General features: G+C 50.8%; 1 pseudogene; it reads left to right on the forward strand.

Annotated features, from left to right (window-relative positions):
* The first annotated feature begins 10,537 nt into the window (after window positions 1-10,537).
* Window positions 10,538-12,015, forward strand: LOC148091489 (small ribosomal subunit protein eS6 pseudogene; annotated as a pseudogene).
* The last annotated feature ends 7,417 nt before the right edge of the window (window positions 12,016-19,432 follow it).

Below are 19,432 nucleotides of genomic sequence, written 5' to 3' on the forward strand. Positions count from 1 at the left end.
TAAAGCTGAATTTTAGACCAGGAACATGAGGAGGACTGTCAAAGACTGGAAAACGTGATCCATGGGGCAGCAAGAGGAAGGTTGGAGCACAGCCCTACTTTCTTTTTATTCTTTTTTTTAAATTTTATTTTTGTTTAAAATATTACAGATGTCCCTTTTTCTCCCCAATGACCCATTCCACCCTGTTCCTTCCCCCTCTCCAGCCCCTCTCCCCACCATTGTCCATGTCCTTGGGTTGTGCATATACGCATATAAATTCTTTGTTTACTCTCTCCCCCTCCACCCACCCACCCTCCTCCATCCCTCTGAGATTCGTCACTCTGATTCATGCTTCCATGTCATTGAATCTATTCTGTTCATCAGTTTATCAAGTTCTTTAGATTCCACATACAAGCGAAATCATGTGATGTTTGTCTTTTGCTGCCTGGCTTATTTCACTTAGCATAATATTCTCCAGGTCCATCCATACTGTCCCAAAGGGTACGAGATTATTCTTCTTTACAGCTGCGTAGTATTCCATGGTGTAAATGTCCCACAGCTTTTTTTATCCACTCATCTACTGATGGGCACTTGGCACAGCCCTACTTTCAACCCTATGATCTTGGCAAGTCACTCATTGACTAAAGGCAGCTTCAGAGCCTCACCCTTGGGATGGAGCTTCAGGGCTCACCTTTACCACCAAGGGAACAAAGTCCCTAATCTTCCAAGTCAGTTCATTCCAGTGAGACACTTTCCTGGGTCAGCCGCAGAGTCCTGTTGGCCTTCCCTCCTAACTCTCTCTCTGGCCGTCCTTTTCTCTCCCAGCCCATCCTCACTGGCCCAGCAGTACCCTCATCTCACAGCACCCAGGGAACAGTCTTGCTAAAATACATATGGCGCCACTTCCCTGAATAAAGTAGTTTAAGAGCTCTGCCCTCCTTCCGAGCAGACTGCAGTCCCTCCGGGCCCCATGCAGGTCACCTTGGCTTGGCCCTTGCACAACCCCAGCTTTGTTTCGCACCACTCTTGGCATCCCCTTTGCCAGTCCAGTCATGATGAACCACTGGAAACTCCTCGAGCCAAACCAGGGGCCACACCACTTCCATTTCACACCATCTGCTCCCCAGCCTGCAGGGTCTTCCCTCCTCTCTTTACCCATCAATTAGCAGCAGGCTGTCCTGAACCCTGCACCTGCTTCCTGTGCCCACCCTAATCAGTGCACCACACCAACCCTAACACCCCGCTTTCCACCTGCTGCTGCAAGTGTGCTCCTGTCTCTCCTCACCCAGACTCCAGGTGCCAAGTCAGGACTGTGATGCATGTGCCTTTGCCTGTCTGTACAGCGCCTGCCCTCCCTCATAAGTTCCCTGAGACATGCTTGATCCCTTCACCCCTCTCTGCAGGCAGAATAATCCCTTCACCCACTACCACAGGCTGGGTTCCAGGCCCCTTTCTTTCCCTCTCAGATTTTTCTAGAGACACCACCTTCATGGGGTGTGAAGCGCCTCTAGGAGGCCTCACAGCCCCGTTCAGGAGGGTCCACCTCCAGGGATGAGGGACAGTGGGGCATGCACTTCCGGCAGCCAGGCAGCCCTGACTCCCACCGAGTCCCACCTCCCCTCAACCCCACCCTCCTGGAGCAGTGGAGCTGTGCTCCCACCTCAGCACACTATGGCCCTGGTTCTTTACATCATTGTGCTCAGGCCAGAGTTGATTCAGGGAAGGGCAATGATCTCAGGGGCTGTGCTTATATAAAGCATCCCCAGGGAGCCCTTCCCATCTCCCTCTGCATCTCTAGCTCCATCTCCTCTGGCACCAGACCTGTATTTCAATCTACAAGTTGTACAAGCAGCTCAAACTCACCATGTCCCAAACTGAACTCATCATTGATTCCTCCCTCTCGCTCCCTCTATTCCCTGCCATAAAGAATGACATCACTACCCTGGTCCCCACACCAGAAACCTGGAAGTCATTTGAGATGTCTCCCCCACCAATTATTAGCATTGTGGGTTTCATTTGCCGAATATTGTTCAAATCCAGCCAGCCCCTGTCTTCTCACCATCCTTTCTCTAATTCAGACTCTCATCATCTTTTGTCTGGACTGTAGTTGCAGTGGCCTCCTAACTGGTCCTTCTGATTCTAACCTCAATTCCTTCCCATCCCCCCTCAGTTCTCAGGACTCTTTCTAAACATCCAGTATGATTCTGGCTTTAAATACATCAGTGCTTCCTCATAAGCTTCAAGGAAAACGAACTTGCTGGTCTGGCTTGTGCCTCCCTCTCACTTCTCTGCTGTGCTCTCGGTGCCCTTTCATTTCCTGTGGCCCCTTCTATCCCTGGAACCGAGAATTCTCTTAGACAGTGACTCTCAGCCTTGAGGGTGCATCAGAGTCACCTCTAGGGGCTTGTTAAAGCCCAGAGTGCTGAGACCCCCACCTGAGTCTGGGGTGGGGCCTGAGAATTTGCATTTCCAACTTTAGTTCTTCATGATGCTGAGGCTGCTGGTCTTGTGGCCATACTTTGGGAACTGCTGCTACAGGGTAAATGTCAGCGGAATGGATGAATGAATGAGTTGCATACACTCTGGCCAAATGAAATTTTTCAGCCAATCATGAAGGCTCTGCTCACCAGGTCTCACATGTATGCATAATCTTGGGTGGAATTTTTGAATACATTAAAAGAGACAAAACTATATTGTTCCCTTACTCAGTCCGATGGCCCCCTCTGAGTTCCTGTGGTCAGGGTCTCACTGCACCCCTGGAGGAGTCACAGTCCCACAGTCTGGTGGCCCTGTCTGAGTTCCTGTGGTCAGGGTCTCACTGCACCCCTGGAGGAGTCACAGTCCCACAGTCTGGTGGCCCTGTCTGAGTTTCTGTGGTCAGGGTCTCACTGGTCTCACTGCGTGCCTGAAGGAGTCAGGATCGCTTCCAGACACAGAGGTGGTAGGTAATTGGAGGGCCTGGGTCTGGGCTCTCAGGCTGCATTCCCGTTACATCATTTGGATTTCTTTATAGACTGGAGAGCTTACAATATCGCAAAACACATGTTTCTGTGATTTTCCAATAGCTCTGATTCCTGCTACCATGTCCTGTTCCCAGGCCACTGCCAAGCGCAGAGGACAACGCTAGTGCGCAGCAGAACTCGCAAATGCACACAGCATGTCCTTTTTCCTGGACGGACTTTAGAGAATGGAAAACAGGATGTGAAAGACCCAGAAAATGCCAGAGAAGCTATTACCACGGGGCCAGCTCATACTGACCTTCACAGGTTCCAGGGTCATGATCAGTAAAAAGAAGACCCCAGTGCCAGCACAGCCAGGCCGGCCACCATGGTCCCCTGCTTCAGGGAACATGAAGCCTGAGCCCCAGGCTGGTCCACTGTGGTCTTTGACGTAGTAGAACTAACGGGAGCGGCCTCCAGTATTCCATCCCTCAGTTTGTCTGCCTACAGCCCTTCAGTGGTGATCGGGAGCCGACCCAGGGAGAGCGGGGCTCACTCTGTGGTCGCATCACCCTCCGCTTCAGGCACAGTCGACTGGAGCAGGGTTTCGTATTCTTCTGTAAAGAGAAGATGCTTCCTGAATCCCTGAGGCCCATTTATCTCTTGGGGTGCTGTTAGGGGCTAAATTGTATCACCCCACACCCCACATTCGTATGTTGAAGTTCTAAAGTCCAGCACTGCAGAATGTGACCATATTTAGAAATAAGATCTTTAAAAAGGTAATTAAGTTAAAACAAGATCTTCAGGGTGTGCCCCAGTCGAGTATGACTGGTGTTCTTATAAGAGGAGGAAACTTGGGCAGAGAGGCGCAAAGGCACGAAGGGAAGGCCATGTGAGGGCGCAGGGAGGAGGCGGCCATGCACCAGCCATGGACGGGGGCAGGAGAAACCGACCCTGCCCACACCTTCATCTTGGGCCAGCCACCAGGACTGTGAGAAGGTAAGTGCCTGTGTCTGAGCCTCCCAGCCGGGGCACTTTGTTGCGGCAGCCCCCGGGGATGAATACAGATGTGCAGGAGCGTGGCCAGTGGGCGAAGGTCCTGCTGAGGAGGCATCGGGAAGGGCTCTGAGCAAAAGGTCCAGGAGTACTGGGTCCCTGGAGCCTGTGCTGATTCCCACCCCTTCTCCCACTAGGGAGGACCCCCAGCTCTCATCCCTCTGGGCGTCTCCCACCATCATTCAGCCAGCCCTGATCCCCACAGCTGGTGAGCTTTCTGACATTCCAGTTGTTCATTAAGAACAGTTGGTTGGAGCCAGGTCTTCCGGGCAACACTTGTACTGAGCCCCAGATGTTAGCGCTGTGGCCCCATTCCACCACCTCAGGCACTACAGCTCCCCTGGGACTTGGCACAGATGTGCAGGCACGGCTGCTGTGCCCACAGCTGCAGGTCTCCTGGGGTGTACACACCACCCCTGGGAGGGCCCTTCTCCTGGTAAGCACTAGTGCCCAGCCTGTGGGCAAGGAAGCATCCCCAAGGGGCTATGTCGGGCCTTGCCCCACAGGTGATTCCAAGCCCTTCGAAGCCCTCCAGCCCCCAGAGGGGCATGCTGTCTGAGGTTCTTGCTTCCTTCCCAGGCTTTAGGATCTCCCCTGGCCTCGGGATAGCATCTGGGACCACATGTGGCCATGGAGGGAGGAGGGGGTGTTGGAGGAGGCTGCAGACCTCTGCCGCTCCTGCACTAGCTCCCCTCCCCATGCTGACTGGGTGTCCTGCACTTCAATTCCATTCTCACATAACTGCCTGGAGTCAGGGTGGACCCACAGGTCAAGAGCCTGGGCCCACAGGACAGCCTCCACTTCAGCCGCAGCCGCAAGTCACAGACAGTTGTCTTCAGGTCACCACTGTCTGCTCAGCCGACTTCTCATTCGAGGTTCCCAGCAGCCACCCCCACAGATTGGATAACTTGCTAGAACAACTCAGAGCTCAGGAAAGGCTACACTTACTGACAGTTTATTACAAGGTCACAAAGGAATAGTCAGATGAGCGCGGGCCATGGTCTGGGGCGGGCACAGAACCTCCGCGGCCCCCGCCAGCTTCTCTGTGCCTTCACCAGCCCACAGCCCACCAAGCTGCCTGTTCAGGGACTCTCGGGTTTCACCCCGTGGCAGGGTGGGTTACATCACTGGCCACGCAGCTGAGCTGTCTCCTGCCCCTCCTCTCCCGGGGGCCCGGAATGGGTGGGGCTGGGAGTTTCACCCCTCTCACCTCCGGCTTGGCCCTTCTGGTGGCCACCCCTCCTTTGAAACTCTCTGAAGGTCCACCACAGTGGGCTCTGTTTGTGAGACATAAACTCAGGTCTGGCCAAAGGGGCTCCTTTCGAATAGCAAAATACACTTCTGTGTCCCAGGAAATACCGAGGGTTTTAGGAGCTTTGTACCAGGAACCACATACATGTTTTATTATAAGGCGAGGCCCCGAGAGAGATGCCAGGGCCTTCCTTCCCTTCCAGTGTGACCTTCCAAGGCTCTGGGGAGGGTTCCTCCTCCCTCTCCCACTCCTAGGACTGTCCTAGGGGGACCCACTGTGCTGCTGCTCAGACACAGGCAGCCTGGATGCTGGGCTGGGGTGCAGGCAGGGAGCCCGAGCTGTTGGGTCCTGGTGAGTCCTGGTGAGGTGCCACCACTCTTTCCTCTAAGTAACAGAGCCCTGGAAGCAGGGTGGCACCAGTAGAAAAAGGCATTTTGCCATCCACGTGGGAACCATCCCCTGTGAGAACACAGTGCGCGCCTTCGGGAAAGTTCTCACTAAATATTCCTGGAGTAGATCTGGGAGGATGGGACCTGGAGTGGGTGAGCCTGGAGGTAGGAGACACTGTAGGGAGACTACCCAGTTCAGGCAAAGCAGTGGGGAGTGGAGGGTGGGGACTCCACGTGTTTCAGGCAGAAACGGGCAGAGCTGGGTGACTGAGTGCCTGGGGTGGGTGCAGGAGGGCACCCAGGCGTCCTATCTGGGCCGTATGAACAGCTTTCAGAGCACAGGGATTCCAGATAAGTATGAGGAATTGGGACACTAGCAGGTTCAGCAAGCACAGCCATGGATGGGGGACCCTCTCCCGGAGCCCTGAGCCATTGCCCTGCTCTCCGCTTCTCCCCAGGCAAGGCGCAGGATGCCTGGGCTGGACGCCTGTCACATGGTGGCCCTGTGAGCCTGGTTGGCACCTTCACAGCCCCAACTGTGCTGTGCCTCCTTAAGGGAAGGACAGCTCCATCAGAAGGCTTCTCTGAGGATTTCCCCAGGCCATCTGCCCAAAGCACCTGGTTCAGATGTAGGTGTGAGCAGGTGTTCCCTTCCTTCCCCACCTGGGGTCATCAGGCCCTGTGCTCGCCTCAGGGAGCACACGGAGAGAGGATCTCCTAGCCAGGGGCCGTGGGGAGGCAGACTGGGGGCTGTGGGGGAGCTGGGCTGGAAGCCGTGGGGGAGCCAGGGTATGGGAACCTGGCAGTGGTGCCCTCAGGCTTGGCTGCCCCAGAAAAACCCCCTGAGCGCTCGTGGCCACAGAGCCCTCTCCTTAAAGGGAGAGGTGGTTAACACGCACCTCTGTGGGTTGGCCCAGCCCCAGGTCTGACATGTGTCTGGATGATAAAGGGTACAAGGGCCTTAAGAGGAGAAGTGGGTCCTAGGGGAGAGGCCTAGAGGTCAGCAGCAGGAGCAGGTGGAAGCAAGCAGCCACCAGCTTCCCCAGCAGATGCAGAGGAGCAAAGCTGCTCACCCCATGGCATCAGCTCCTCCCGGGCACATGGAGAGAGTGGGCCCTGGAGGAAGGCCTGGCTTCCTCCACCTGCAGGCTCTGTGGCCCTGGGCAGTTGCTAAACCTCTCTGAACCTCAGTTTCCTCACTTGACAGGCGGTTGTGAAGATCCAAAGCAGTCCGTTGTGTAAATGCTGCGCATGGGGCCAAGGCAGGCTTCCCCTTCTGGGAAGTGTAATGCTAAGCCCCTGCTCAAACAGGATTTGGGTCTGATGGCAGTGGTTTCCGGCTGAGGGTCGTCTGTTGGCCACAAATTTCTGCCCCAGATACAGCAGAGGACACAGGTTCAGCAACTGGGAGCGGGTGGGTAGGAGCTGGGGAGCCTGCCTCCCAGAGGCTCCTCTGACAGGCGGCTGGTGCACAGGCCGGCGGCGCCACCCAGTGGATGTGGGCAGCACCATGAAGCAGGTTATGAGATGATGGGGTGGGTGTCTCCTCCCTCTCCCTTCCCCTCATCCTCCCCCCCTCTCTCTCACACACACATGCACATACCCATGAACCCGCAGCGCAGGCCCCTACCCACTCCTGCACCCACACACAAACGTTTCCCAGCCTCCTCCCCGCTGGGCGCCATGTGAGCTGGTGATCAGTAGCCATAAAGCTGTGCTTCCTTTCTCTTTCCAAAGCCTGGCTTGGTGACTGTGTGAGAAATTGTCTGAAAGAAAGAGAGTGTGGTCACATTTGCCAAGGACCTAGTCCATGCCAGGCTTCAATCGTGAGACAGGTGTCACCATCCCACAGGAAGGTCAACTGGCCCCCACCCGCCAACCAGCAGGTGACTCCAAATGCCAGGCTGCACAGCGGAGCCTTCCTTCCTCTGAGCTCCACACATCATCCCACTGTGGAAAATGTTGCCCTGGGTTCTGTAACTTCCTTCTTGAATGAGGATTATATGTGAAACAGAATCAGCTCGGTCTATAAATCTACTTTTGGCCCGAAGATGACTGGTAAATGACACCAGGACCCCAGTTCTCAGCAGTCATTGTCATACCTACCCTGTCCTCAGCCTCCTGCCAACAATGGGAGCGGGTGAGTGTGAGTGTGAGTGTGAGTGTGAGCATGCATGTGTATGGTCTGAGTGTATGTAGTGTGAGTGTATGAGTGTGCATGTGCGTCATGGGAGCGTGATCATGCACGTGTGTGGAGTATGTGGTGTGAGTATATAATGTGAGTGTGTGTGTGTGTGGTGGCCCTGGGTATCCTGGGTGTGCCCCACTCCTAGTGTTCACACTCATGGAATCCCACACCTTGAACAAGGGCTCACCTAGTGACTTCTAATGAACAGAATATGGCAAAAGTGATGTGCTGTCCCTTCCAAAATTAGATGACACAAAGGACTGGGTTCTGTCCCATGTGCCCACTCTCTTCTCACGCACTCATTCTAATAGAAAGCAGCCATGTGCCGTGAGCTGCCTGTGGAGAGGCCCGCGTGGCAAGGAACCCCACGGGACAGGCTCCAGCCAACCAGCAGCAGGTAACTGATGCCAAAGCTCACCTAGTGAGCGAGCAGCAGACCCGCGGTGCGCCCCAGCCAACACCTGTACACACTGAGAGACGCTGGGCCAGGAGGCCCCGCTAAGCCAGGCCCGGTTGCTGACCCACAGAAAATGGGAGGTGACAAATGTAGTAAGCCAGTAAATTTGGAGAATTTGTTACATAGCCATAAATAACTAATACACTGGGCCTTTTCTTCGGCCTTCTGAGCTCCAGTCTCCCTGCTGTAAATTAGGGATAGGATCATAGGACACGCTTAACATAGCACCTGGCCCCAAAGAGAAACCCAACAGAAATGTCCTTTCTCCTTTCCACACTAAAAGGCAGGCTCAGCACGTTGCTCTTCCAAGCAGCAGGGTGTGATGGGAAAGCCACGTCAAGCTCTGTTTCAAGGCTGACGGAGCACCCACCGCTTCCCAGCCCTGGCTGAGGGCAGCCTTCTGCCTCCAGAGCATCTAAACCCCGCCGCTGGCTGGAGAGCAGATCTGGGGAAGTCAGCTTGGGGAGGCCTACCCTGCAGAGTAGCAGGGGGGTAGGGTGCTGCTGGTGGCAATCACCTCCAGCCACAAGTGCTCCTTGACCTCTGCCCTCCTCACTCGAGGGAACAGGGCCTCTCCGGGACTGGCATAGACCAGGGCCCCAGCACTCGGATGGTCTGCTAGGTGTACTGCGGACCAGGTGCTGATAGTCCCAAGGACAACATCACTGCCTTTCTCGTGGTGAGCCTGGGGAGACACTCAGCCACCACTTACAGTGGCAGGGGATGCACCAGCCGTGTTGCCCCGCATGTCCCAGGCACCTCCGGGTACCTCTGTCTGCCCTCCTGCACAGAGCGGGAGGCGGCGCCCAGCTCTCTCCAGCTCTGCTCAGGCCAGCCTTCTGCTTCCCAATCTGTAGTCTCACTGGGAAGATCCCAGGACCTTACTCTACAGGATGGCCCTGGGAGCAGTATTTGAGGGGGGCTGCTGTGTTTCCCCCTGGGCAAGGCTGGCCAAGCCCTTCTTCTTCTGTCCCTTGCATCAGGTGCACTGACTCCCACTCCTGTGAAGTGCAGAGAACTCACCCTGAGACTTTTGCGCATGCCAGGCTCCAAGACTGAGTTTCTACCTGGTTTACACCCCCTCATGACAATGGGGGAGGGAAAGTGTTGCTGGTCCCACTTTCTAGACAAGGAAAGTAAACCCCAAGGTTCAGAGACTTCGGCAAGGTCACACCTCAAGGTGGCAGTTCTTAAACGTTCTTTGATCGCAAATTCTTTGACCCCCTTTCCACTGGGAGATGGGGTTCATGGAACTCTCTGTCTATGAAGCTGGGCCTGGCTGCTTGGCTAAGACAGCACAGCAGAGGTGGTGCTGTGCCAGTCTGGGGCAGGCTGTAAGAAAGTGGCAGTTTCTGTGTCCTGTCTCTTGGGACATTGCTCTTGAACTCAATCACCATCCTAAGAGGAAGTCCACAGAGGCGCCCACAGGGAGACAACCCCAGGCCCCGGCCCTGAGCTCGGCCAAGCTCCCTGCCTCTGCCTGCCCCAGAAGTTAAGACACCGGAGAAGCAGCCCCTCAGCGCCTAGTCAGGCTGCCTGGCTGACGCAGGTGAAGCCGACAAGCCTTCCCTGCTGAGTTCTACCCCCACCCTCGGTGCAGTTTCCTGAGCTAAAGAGATGTTGGTCTTTAAGCCAGTAGGTTTGGGAATGAAGGTAAGTAACTGGCACAGCAAGGAGTTTTCTCTGGCTAGTGGGAGGTGAGGGAGTCAGAGAGATCTGAAGTGTGAGGGGACTCATGCACCAAGGAGGGTCTTCTTGGCCGAGTTAGAGCAGCAGGGGACCAGGACCTGAGGGTGGTCGCGGGAGCTGAGAGCAGTCCCCAGATATGAGCCAGCAAGAAAGTGGGCACCTCAATCCCCAACCACAAGGACCTCAGTTCTGCCAACCGCCTGAGGGAGCTTGGTAACAGGTTTCCCCCAGAACCGCCAGCTAAGATCCTGGCCCAGGATCGCAGTCTTGTGGGCCCAAGCAGATGGCCCAGCCGAGCCCACCCAGACCTTAGACCTACAGAACTATACAGTTAGAACTTGTCACAAAGTGGCGGAGAATAAACACAACCCCGCTCCTTTCTTCCTTTCCTGGAAGTGCCCTTCCTTTCTTCGTGGCAAACATGTCAGCCTTCGCGCAGTGGCTGGGTAGGCTCCACAGCCTGGGTCAGAGCCCCTGTGGCCTGGCGGAGTCATCGAGGGCAGGCTGGGCCTCCAGGTCCCAGACCCCGGGGATGGCAGTGTCAGGCTCACTGGCCTCCAACTGTCAGGCCCCAGACCTCTTGCTAAGATGGCTAAGTCCCCCTTGGTAGGCTGGACTCTGGTGACCTGGACAGTCCCAGTTCCCTCATTTCCAGGACACTAACAGCTACCTGTTCAGACCAGACTTTCTTCCCAGGGGACCGGTCCCAAACTCTTACAAGACCAATTTAATCTGCTCCCTGCCCAAGCCCAGCCTTCTCTTGTCTCTTACCTTCTGAATCCAGCAGCATTCTTGTCCGAATCCACAAGGACAAGGCCAGAATAGTGAACCCTCCCGTGGGTGCTCCATGTGCTCAAAGCCCCTTCGCCTCTTCCCCCTGCCCACGCCTGGCCACACTCCTAGGAGCAGACAGCAGAGCACATCCTGTGCCCACTTTCCAGATGGGAGTCCTGGGGCTTAGCACACGAGTGCAGAATGAGGCACTTAGGACACCCCTCAGAGGGGTTTCTAGTCGCTTCACACCATGGCAAGTACTTGTTAGGCATTCAAGGAAAATGATTTTTGTCTTCGATCACCATAGAAGCTACCCCCACCTGGAAGAAGCTCCAGCCTGACGCCATGAATAAAAGCCATTATGTTAGGTGTTAATTTCCTTCTATGTAAACTGAAAACACATAGAGATAAGACAATTAGTAAGAAAATGAAGAATCCAACTACATTCCCCCGCTTTCATCTGATAAATTAATCTACAGTCTTTTGCAATCACCAGGGGAATTTTCTTAATAACCTTCTGCATGTCTTGGAGGTGGCCGGCAGCCTCAGGATGAAGCCGAGCATCTCTTTCCTGCTGCCAGAAACTCACTGGAGTGGACGATGAATGAAAACTTTGTACCTTTTACGAGAAGCGTATGGCCACAGAAGTTGCTGCTGACGCTCTGGGAGGAGAATGGAAGGGTTGTGGGGTTCACATCAGTGGTGGAATCAACAAGCAAGGTTCCCCCATGAAGCAAGGAGTCTTGCCCCGTGGAGTGTCTGCCTCTGCTGAGGAAGGGGCATTCCTGTTGTAGGCCACAGAGGACGGAGAGAGAAAGCGCAGATCTGCTCAGGGTTGCACCGTGGGTGCCAGTCTCAGTGTTCTCAACCTGGTCACGGTGAAAAGGGAGAAAGGCATTCCTGGTCTCACGGATGCTACTGTGTCTCGTCGCCTGGGGCCCAAAAGAGCCAGCAGAATCCACAGGCTTTTCAGTCTGCCAATATGGTGTGAGAAAGCCCCTGAACAAAGGTGGCAAGGAACCTCTGATCAGAGCATCTGAGATTCAGTGTCTTGTTACTCCACCTGTCCTGCAACACAAATGGCAGCGTATTGCTCTGAAGAAACAACATACTAAGAAAACTAAGAAAGAGGCCGCAGAATATGCTAAACTTCTGGCTCAGAGACTGAAGGGGGCCAAAGAAAGATGCCAGGGACAGATGGCCATGAGATGTAGGCCATCCCTCTGAGAGCGTCTACTTCTATGTCTGAGTCTAGTCAAAAACAGGCTTTTCTAAGAGTAACAAATAAGTAAGAACAGACATAAAAAAATAAAATAAAACCCTAACATCATGATTATAGTGTTGCAATTTCTTATAATTTTGTTGGGTTTTGCTTTATGCATCTCCAGGCAATATTATTTGTGACAGTCCAGGGCCAGGTTGCTAAGTGAGCACTCTCCTATTTGCAGATTGCTTCTTTCAGAATAATGGCTTGTCCCCCATTATGCTCAAAATGTCATTTGCCTTAAATTTTATTTTCTCTGTTATTAATATTGCCTCACTGTAGGTCTTTGGTTTGTGAATGCCTGGTATGTTTTTTCTATCTCTTTCTGCATGATTTTGTTTTAGTTGTGTCACTTGTAAGCAGTATATGGATGAATTTTTAAATTTTTAATCTGATGATATTTTTTAATCATTTTTTAAATTTTTCAATTACAGTTTATGCACAATATTATATTAGTTTCAGGGGCACACCCAGTGATTAGGCATTTATATAACTTACTAAGTGATCACCCTGGTAACCTGTACCCGCCTGACACCACACGTAGTTACTAGAATGCTATTGATGTGATCCCTGTGCTGTGGTTCATGGCCTGTGACTGTCCCGTGAACCACTTTGCACCCCTCAATCCCGTCACCGCTTTCACCCAGCCTCCCAGCCCCCGCCCATCGGGCAGCAGTAAAAATGTTCTCTGTATCTATGAGGCTGTTTCTGTTCTGCTTCCTCATTTATTTTGTCCTTTTCGGTTCATTTGTTGATAAATGTGTATTTATTCCCATGTTACTGTGCATGTTTCTATCCTTTTCTCCTTCTTCTTCTTAAAGGGACCCTTCAGCATTTCCTGTAGTGCTGGTCTGGGGTGATGAACTCCTTTAGCTTTTCCTTGTCTGGGAAGCTCTGTATCTGACCTTCAATTCTAAATGATAGCTTTGCTGGGTAGAGCAATCTTGGTTGTAGTTTCTTGCTTTTCATCACTTTGAATATTTCTTGCCTCTCCCTTCTGGCCTGCAAGGTTTCTGTTGAGAAGTCAGCTGACAGTCTTGTGGGAGCTCCCTTGTAGGTAACTAACTGCTTTTCTCTTGCTGCTTTTAAGATTCTCTCTTTATCTTTAACCTTTGGCATTTGAATTATGATGTGTCTTGGTGTGGGCCTCTTTGGGTTCCTCTTGTTTGGGACCCTCTGTGCTTCCTGGACTTGTAAGTCTATTTCCTTCACCAGGTTAGAGAAGTTTTCTGTCATTATCTTTTCAAATAGGTTTTCAATTTCTTTCTCCCTCCCTTCTCCTTCTGGCAACCCCATGATCCAAAGGTTGGCATGCTTGAAGTTGTCCCAGAGGCTCCTCACACTTCATTTTTTTGGATTCTTTTTTCTTTTTGCTGTTCTAATTGGGTGTTTTTTGCTTCATGTTCCAAATCACTGATTTGATTCTCAGCATCCTCTACTCTACTGTTGATTCCCTGTAAATTATTCTTCATTTCAGTTAGTGTAACCTTCATTTCTAACTGGTCTTTTTTTATGGGTTCCATGTCCTTTGTCATGGTTTTCATGTCCTTATTTATGCTGTTGAAGTTCTTTCTAAGTTCAACTACTCTTTGCCTAAGTTCATTGAGTGCCCTTATAACCAGTGTTTTGAACTCTGCATCTAGTAGATGGCTTGTCTCCATTTTGTTTAGTTCTTTTTCTGGAGTTTTGTTCTGTTCTTTCATTTGGGGCATGTTTCTTTATCTCTTCAATTTGGCAGCCTCCTGTTTTGCTTCTATGTATTAGGTAGAGCTGCAAAAAACACCAAGTGGCCTTATATAATAGGCTCTCTGTAGGGTCCTGTGGCACAGTTTCCCGGATCACCCAGGCTGGGCACTCTGGGTGTGCCCCACACCGTTTGGGCTGTATACACCCTCATGTTGTACTTAAGCCTTGATTGCTGTTGGCACATCAATAGGAGGAATGTACCCCCATGCCAATTGCAAGGACTGGCTGCAACCACTGATGACTGAGGAGGATCAGCTGTGCAGGAGCCAACCCCACAGAGCAAGACTTACTTCAGTGGGGCTCTGGTGCCCACTGAGTTTGCCCCTTGAGTGCATAACTTGTGGAGGTGGTTGGGTGGTGATGCTGTGACATGGTCTGAAGCCATCTACTATGTGCACTGGCTCTGGGGCCTCCCAGGAGGTGCAGGCCAAGGTCATCTGCCACTTGTGTTCTGCCCAGGGTCACCCAGCTTGAACTACAAAGCAATCTGCCGATGGCTGCTACTTATTCTGGGCTTGGAGGTGCCCAGGAAAGGCCAAGCTGTGAACCAAGGCCTACTGCTGCTAGTTCCAGGCCTGGGGCTACTTAGTGATAGGTACAAGGCATGCAGAGGCCAGATTGTGCTTATTGAGAGATTTTAGAAAAATCTGAAGTATGAGCCAAGACAGGCCATTTGTATGGAAAAGGCACTGGAGACAGTTTTGGTGGGCCCAAAAGTTGGGTGGTGTGGGGTCTCAGGGAATCACCAGGGCAAGGCAAACAGTGTGAGCCAGGTTGATGGAGAGCCTCAGATATGGTGCCCACGTGCTGGCTCTGTGGGGAGAGGGTTCATCAAAGGAACAGTGGCTTCTGCCAGCACTTTTGTCTGGGAGAAAGGTGCCCCTCCAGCCCTCACCCTGATGCCAGATAATTCACTTCCTCCCCATATATCCCTGGTGCCTTTTGACCTGCTATCCCAGAGACAAAGCTCAGAGGAAGTGAGTCTGAGTAAGTCCATGTGGGGGCTCTTTAAGAGAAACTGCCTGGGACTCCAGCAACCATAACCCCCACTGGTTTTTATAGCCAGAAGTTATGAGGACATCTCTTCTCAGCACAGGAACCTTGGGTTGGGGGACCTCCTATGGGGTTGATACCCCTTGCTCCTCAGGTGGGACCTCTGCAGCCAAGATATTCATCTTGATTTGTTGTTGTTGTTAACCCTCACCTGAAGATATTTTTTCCATTGATTTTTAAAGAGAGTGGAAGGGAGAGAAAAAGGAGGAGAGAGAGAGAGTGTGAGAGAGAGAAACACTTATGTGAGAGAGACACATCAATTGGTTGTCTCCTGCATGCTCCCCAACCACAGCCAGGGATCAAACCTACAATCCAGATATGTGCCCTTGACCAGGAATTGAACAGGAGACCCTTCGGTGTGCAGGCCTACACTCTAACCAGTGAGCCACACCAGCCGGGGTCCTCCTAACTTTTACCCTCCACACGTTTCCTTTAACCTGTTTCACACCCCCACCCCTCCTACCAGTCTCAGTGGCTTCTTCTTTATATCCTTAGTTGTAGGACTTCTATTCAGCTAGATTTCAGGTGGTTCTGAATGACTGTTGTTCTGTAGTTTAGTTGTAATTTTGATATGATGATATCTATCTTTTAATAGGCAAGTTAATCTGTTTACTTTTTTGTGATTACTGATATATTTCGACTTACTTCAGCTATTTTATGTTATAGTTTCTTTTCCATTTATACTTTTCCATTGCTTCTTTTATTATTTTTCCTGCATAGGCAATTTTTGCTTCTTTTATGGTTTTGAAGTTATTATTTTTCTGTTCTTGGAGTCATTACCCTTACCTTTCCAACCTACATACCTAACTCCCTTTTTCTCTGAGCAAACTTACATTACTCATTTCTCTATTCCTCCTCCCACCTATGACAAAGCCCTTGCCTGACATAACTGCCTACCCATTGAGCCCTTCTCCTCAATTTGTTATTTCTGTTTGAACTCAGTTTTGCCTTCTATCTTTAACTATAAAAAATAACTTTTACTTTTTATAATCAAAAGTTAATCATAGTTTCTGACATATGTTACAGATTCCATGCTTACCTAGTGTCTTGTATCCCATTGGTCCCTCTTAGGCCAGGTTCTTTCTGTGAAATTGCAGGCAGCCCTCACTTTGCACAGTCTTGATGTGAATGAATTTCAGTTACTCCGCTTTCAAAATTTTTCTTTGTCTTTAGTTTTTAGATTGTTTTACTGTGATCTATCTTCTTGAGGATTTCTTGGGTGTGAAATAACACCAGTGCACGGTTGAAATTCAAGTTACCATGATACATTAACTGTATTTACAGAAACTACCAACTTTGCTACTCTCAGTCTACAGATCATGATCAGCAACCATGTGACATCTGTTAAGGTCTGTTGCAGTTGCTGGATGCATTTCCATTATTCAGTCCATGCCAGACAGTAAAACGTGCATTTGTGCTGTCTCCTTGTCTCCCAGTGACATTTAATAAAACTAGATTTTAGAGAAGGAATCAAAATAACTGATTATAAGAATAACTTATTGGAATATCACAAGGCAGTGTATTGGTCAAAAACAAGATGAAAATGCAGTAAAGAAACAAAAAGTGGTGAGGGTGTGGAGAAAAGGAACCCCAGTTAACTGCTGGTAGGAATGCAGACGGGTGCAGCCACTGTGGAAAACAGTATGGAGTTTCCTAAAAAATTAAAAATGGAGCTGCCTTTTGACCCAGCAATCCCACTTCTGGGAATATATCTTAAGAATCCCAAACATCAATCAGAAAAAATATATGCACCCCTATGTTCATAGCAGTGCTATTTACAATAACCAAGGCCTGGAAATGGCTCAAGTGCCCATCAATAGATGAGTGGACAAAAAAGCTCTGGTACATTTATACCATGAAATACTATGAGGCTGTAAAAAGGAAGGAACTCTTTCTTACCTTTTGCTATAGCATGGGTGGACCTAGAGATGATTATGCTAAGTGAAATAAGCCAGTCAGAGAAAGACAAATACCACGTCATCTCACTTATATGTGGAATCTAGTGATCAAAATAAACTGAAGAGCAAAATAGAACCAGAGGCATGGATACATGGTACAGACAGACAGATTTCGGAGGGGGGAATGTGGGATGGAAGGGATGAAAGGTGAAGAGAGTAGCCAAAGAACGTATATGCATAGCCCGTGGACACAGACAACAGTGTGGTGAGGGCCAGAGGGAGGGGAGGGCAGGTCTGGGTGTAGGTGGGCAAAGGGGGGTGAAGGAGGACTACTGTAATAGTGTCAGCAATAGGAATAAAATAAAATAAAAAAGAAATAAAAAGTGATAGTGCACTAAACAGGCTTCGAGCAGGCTGGCACTGCTCAAACTACTCTTTATGAGCGTCCTACAGGGAAATAGCACCACTTTACTTCTCTATATTTCTAGTATTTTAAATTACATTGTACTAGTTCTGCCATATTTCTCCTTTTCTTACATATTTGTGACAAGCAGTCAGGGTATTATTTGATGAAGTGATAAAAGTTTTAAAGGTCACTGAACAACTGCAGTCTGTGCCACTGGCCATTAAGACCCCGTCGGGATTCCAGCTTGCAGGGCTGTCTTCCGAGTCCCGTGCACTACGCAGAGCCGGGACTGACCATTCTCAGTATAGCTCTTTTCCGAGCATCTGACGATGTAACTTCTGTAGTCTTTTTTGTGTATCCTCATATGCTTACTTCATTTTTCAGTTTAGCATAATGCAAAAGCCGAGTAATAATTATTTTCCACCGGCATTCTGAAAGTGTTACTCCATGTGCTCCTTGTGTCTCTTGCTGCTGGTGGGAAGCCTATTGTCACTCTGTCATTCCTTAAAGGAAACCGCTGTCTTGTACTTTTATCTTATTTAATTGAGTGAGTGCATGAGTGAGTAACTGAGTGATTTTACTTTTTTATTTTGAAATAGCTATGTATTTGCAGCCAATTGCAGGTAGTACAGTGGTCTCATATCCCCTTCACCCATCTCCTCGGTGGTTTCATCTTACCTAACTCTAGTGCAATATCAAAACAGGGAGTTTGATGTTGACGTGATGTGTGTGCAAGAGCTGTACGCCATTAAACACTGGTGTGTGTGTGCATAACCACCCCGACAACCCAGCTACAGTCACACCACATGCCCCAGCACTGGCTCCTAGCAGCCATCAGTCTACCTCGATCTCTAAAATGCGGTCGTTTGGAGAATGTTGTATAAATAGCCTCGTCTGGTCCATAACCTTTTGGAATTGGCCTTTGCACTCCCTGTAACACTCACTGGGGCCTGGCGGGCATTTCCCCAGTGGGCAGTGATGCTGCTCACCCACTCAGTGCCTACTGGCCATGAGCGTGTCCTCGTCAGTGAAATGTGGCTTCAGGTCTTCGGTCCTTTTTCCGACCAGTTTATTTCTTACGGTGGATGCTGAAAGTTCTGTGTACTTCCTAGGTAGATGGGGCCTCGGTCGGAAATGCGGCTCACACATCTTTGATTCCCCCTCTATGTCTGAACAATGTTTCCACTGGAGATGAGACCGGGTTTTCTCTTTCAGCACCTACAGTGTGTCATTCCACTTCTTCTGGTCCCGGTTGTTAGATGCGGAGCCCACCACCAGTCTAGCTCCTCCCCTCCACGCAGGGCGTTGTTTCTCCCGCTTTCGAGTTGTCCTGTCTTCATTTTCAGGTTTTCACTCTGATGTATATTTGCACGGATTTGTTTAGGCTGACCCAGTTTGAGCTTGCTCAGCTTTTTGGTCTGCATGTTTAAGTCATTTTCCATATTTGAGAAGCCTTCAGCCGTTATTTCTTGGGACACTTTCTCAGCCCCACATCTCCCTCCCCCTCCCCCTCCCCCTCCCCCTCTCCCTCCCCCTCTCTCTTCCTCTGGGATGTGATGGCACAAAAGTCAGACCTCCTGTCTCCTGAGGCCGAGTTTTTGTTTTTTCCAATCTGTTTCATTCCTGCGGTTAGCTCCTAGCCTTCATCTTCCCGGGCTTCTCAGGAGCACCTGACACCATGGTCCTCTCCCTCATTCCTGAAGCACTGTCCCCAGTGATGTCTCCTGGTGTCCCTGCCATGTCGTGGGCAGCTCTGCCTTTGTGCTCTTGGCTGGAGCTTTCCCATCGTATCAGCCGTTACGTGGCAAGTTCCTGACTTTCACTCTTCTCTCCTCAATCTGCAGCATCTCAGGCAGTCCCACAGCTGCTCCTGTCTCCCTGATGCCAACGACGCCTGAAGTTACACATGCACCCTGACCTCTCCCCAAGCTCCGGACTCGTCACCGGCCTCTCCAGGGCCTCCACTTAGATGACAACTACATAGCCCTTCATACCCGCACCCTTCCACCTCCTGTCTCAAACTGTAGCCCCTGATTCCCCTTCCGGTTCTGTCCAGTCACAGCTCCTGGTAACTTCAATAACTACCCCCATCTCTCGACATCTTCTGCCCATCTGGCTGGAGCTTTATACCCTTAAGCCCCACCCCCTTTCCATCTCCCCATCTCAATGATATTTTATCAATAACTTACCCCGTTACTCATGCATATCTTGTCCTATCGCACAGGTTATTCTGTAAATTGGCACTAACACTCAGAACACTCATAAAGAAGAAATTTACGTCTGTTTGAGAAAGGCCTTCTCTTGCTACAGCCCCACCATGATGTCTATGTCCACCCCGTGGT

Source organism: Miniopterus natalensis, chromosome 14, assembly GCF_054644295.1.
Source record: "Miniopterus natalensis isolate mMinNat1 chromosome 14, mMinNat1.hap1, whole genome shotgun sequence".
In the NCBI taxonomy this organism is placed as follows: domain Eukaryota; kingdom Metazoa; phylum Chordata; class Mammalia; order Chiroptera; family Miniopteridae; genus Miniopterus; species Miniopterus natalensis.